This window comes from Benincasa hispida, chromosome 4 (genome assembly GCF_027475165.1).
Source record: "Benincasa hispida cultivar pf3 chromosome 4, pf3_genome.v1.1, whole genome shotgun sequence".
Taxonomy (NCBI): Eukaryota; Viridiplantae; Streptophyta; class Magnoliopsida; order Cucurbitales; family Cucurbitaceae; genus Benincasa; species Benincasa hispida.
Genome location: NC_143481.1, coordinates 1394212 through 1397228, shown reverse-complemented (window position 1 = coordinate 1397228; position 3017 = coordinate 1394212). Strand labels below are relative to the sequence as shown.

Genomic DNA, 3017 nt, shown 5'->3' with positions numbered 1-3017 from the left:
TCCCTAAGGGTCTCTTTCGAGGTGAAAGATTTGGAGTCGCCACAAATCATTATGGATGTGATTGGTCACCTATTTTAAAAGAAAAAAACGTGGTCTACTTAACCAAAGTTAGGTTCGAGGGTCGTTGAACATAGAAAGGTATTAGTACCCTACAACACCCATTTGCAAGCATCCTATTTTTGTTATCCAATTCATTTTAAAAAAAAATGTTATTTTATTAAAAATATTAATGAAATTAAATAAAATACAATTAATAAATAGTTCCCAGATGTTCTCTTTAAGGTTAACTTAAGTATCTCAACCTAGACCGAACTTATTGCATATAGTTAATTTTATTTAAAATTCATTGTCAAACGTTGTATTATTTTTTAAATAAAATTTAGAAGATGAATATTTCATTAACACCTTAATGTCAAAATAAATGTGGATAGTGTCTCACTAACTCTCACTCTAACTTTAAATAATAAAGTAGAGTAACACTTTGTGAGTGGACAAACATCCATTAATTTATTATTATGTAGATGTTTGAATTCTTCAATTAGATAAACATTTACCTCAAGTATTTGAGATATTTGACAATCTTAACTCCGTCATATGATTAACATGATAGTTAAAGAAATGTCTCATGTGGATCAAAGCAAATTTTAGAGGTAAAATATGAATAAATCCTTATGAGTGGTGTAAGCCCCTCAAAGAGAGTACAAAATTTATTTTGAAAACTAAGGTGAAAATATAATCGAAGCTTTATTTAGAAAATTCAATTTTGAAAAATTGAAATTCATTTGAACACTTTGAAATAAAACTAAGTTAAAATCATTTATGAAAGATTCAAATTCAAATTGAAATTGAGGTTGTTTTAGAAATCCAAATCGAAATAATTCAAAATCATCTAAATCAAATTGAATTTTATTTAGGAAATTCGAATTGAAACAAATTTAAAATATTTTAGAAATTAATCTTGAATGGAATTGAAATTCAATTGACAAACGTAAATTAAAACCAAGTTAAAATTCATTTATGAAAATATCAAATTAAAGTTGAAATCTAGATGTTTTAGAAACTCATAAATTAAATTATTCAAAATTCATTTTTATCCAATTGAAGGGCTGTACACCAATTTGATATTGGAGTTCTTTTTTAGAACTCCAAATTGAACTCGAATTAAAATGAAACCCGGAAAACATATACTTAAACAAGGAAAAATTGCAAGTTAAAAGCCAAATTCAATTTTATCTAGAAATTCTAAATTAGACATCAAATAAAATTTAATTGCAAAATTAACTTTGAAGCTTTTTGGTAAACAATTTAATTCAACACACTTTAAAATTTAATTAGAGAACCAATCAAAATTAAAATTAGAAATTAGTACTAAGGAAGGACAAAACTAAATAATAATAATAAGAAGAATAAAACAATTGGTGGCCCACACCAACTTTACTAATTTCACAACTTTCTTCTTTCCTCTTTCCTTCTTTCTTCTTCTCACGATTTCTCCCTTCTTCCTCCTCTTCTTATTCCTCAACCTTCTTATCTCCTTCTTCTATTTCAGGCCGTGGAGGTTGCTGCATCACATGATGTTATCAGAGCCTCGGGCTCGCTGTCGAGGTCAGATTGTGGGCCGTGCCATTTGAGTTTCGTCTGTCGGGAGTTGTGACTGGGTTGCGCCAAAGTTGTTCGCGGTTTCGCGCGATGGCCCTTCGCCGGAGGTTGTGCGCATCGATGGGGATCTCGCCGGAGATTACAGTGTGATGAATATTGCCGGTATGTTGGACATATACTATAGTTTTCTTCTACTCTTTTATCTAAAATGTCTCCGACTAAACTCTCTTCTCTATATGTTCTTCCGGTCCCAAATGTATAAAGTTGCCTTTTTATAAGCCATAATAAGTCGGATAATAGACAAAAATAACAATTTTTAAGTTTTGGTTTTGACTTTTGAACCCTTTTTAAAAGGTTTATTCTTTTGACTCCACAATTTTAAAAATTAATGAAAATGACCCTAATACCCTTCACATTTCAAAACCCACTCAAACCCTCAATTTTCTTTTCCATTTTCGGTCACTCTTCTCAATTTCAAAAGTCCTCAATCTCACTCCATTTTACTCTTTCCATTCTACATTTCTTTGTTATTCTCCTTTTCATTGAAGATTATTTGAGATTTTTCAACAAAGGTATGAATTTTCATTTTTTTTTTCACTCAATGTGTTGGTTTATGGTAGGTGTTCTTGTGTGAATATTTGAAATTTATGTTAGATCTACATTGAATGTTATTTTTTTTTCAAAAAACATTATGTTCGATATTTTCTGAATAAGTTTGAGCTTAAAATGAGTTTCTAGCAATCGGTCTTACTCGACCGGGTTTCATACCATTGTGACCGGGTGGACAAGCTTGAGGAAGATTTGGGGAAGATTGTGCCCGGTGGTAAACCGGCCGGGCCGTATGTGTATTTTGATCGACTATGGGTGGAAAAGAGAGGAAAGGACGAGGGGGAAGGGGGAAAAACCGGGTAGGAGTAGGTGGCACCTGACCGGGCTTCAAAGGACTTGAACCAGGTATGTGACCGAGCCGTGTAATAAAGTATCATTCAGCCAAGTAGAGTTTAACCTTATCACTAAAACATCAAACTAGAAATGTGAGGGGAGAAAATTCTTCTTTAGGCTTAGAGCTAAGTATCTAAACAATAATGAGGCAATGAAAACATAAGAGTTGGACTCTATTTTTCCAAGTCTTGAGTTTGAAAACGATTTTGTTGTTATATTGTTTTATTTTATTAAGTTTGCTATGATGGGTAGAGAGAGGAAAAAGCAAATGGATTTTGAAAATTTAGTGATCGTAAACGATTGGAATAGATTTTGTAATGAAGATTGGAGCAAGAAAATTTTTACCAATACAATTAAACGATTCAAACAAGGATTGAAAGATAAAGCATAGGCTTATAAAGACAATGTAGATGGAAAAGAATAGATGTACAGTCTGTACGGGTTTCCCCATGCTTTTTAGGTAACTTAATTAGCAT

The 3017-nt window shown here is 31.8% G+C and overlaps 1 long non-coding RNA gene across 1 annotated transcript; it reads left to right on the top strand.

Moving 5' to 3' along the window:
- The first annotated feature begins 1188 nt into the window (after positions 1–1188).
- On the top strand, positions 1189–2726 carry LOC120075338 (uncharacterized). The gene is made up of 2 exons (XR_005481304.2): positions 1189–1761; positions 2338–2726. It is a non-coding gene; the product is annotated as an uncharacterized LOC120075338 (long non-coding RNA).
- The last annotated feature ends 291 nt before the right edge of the window (positions 2727–3017 follow it).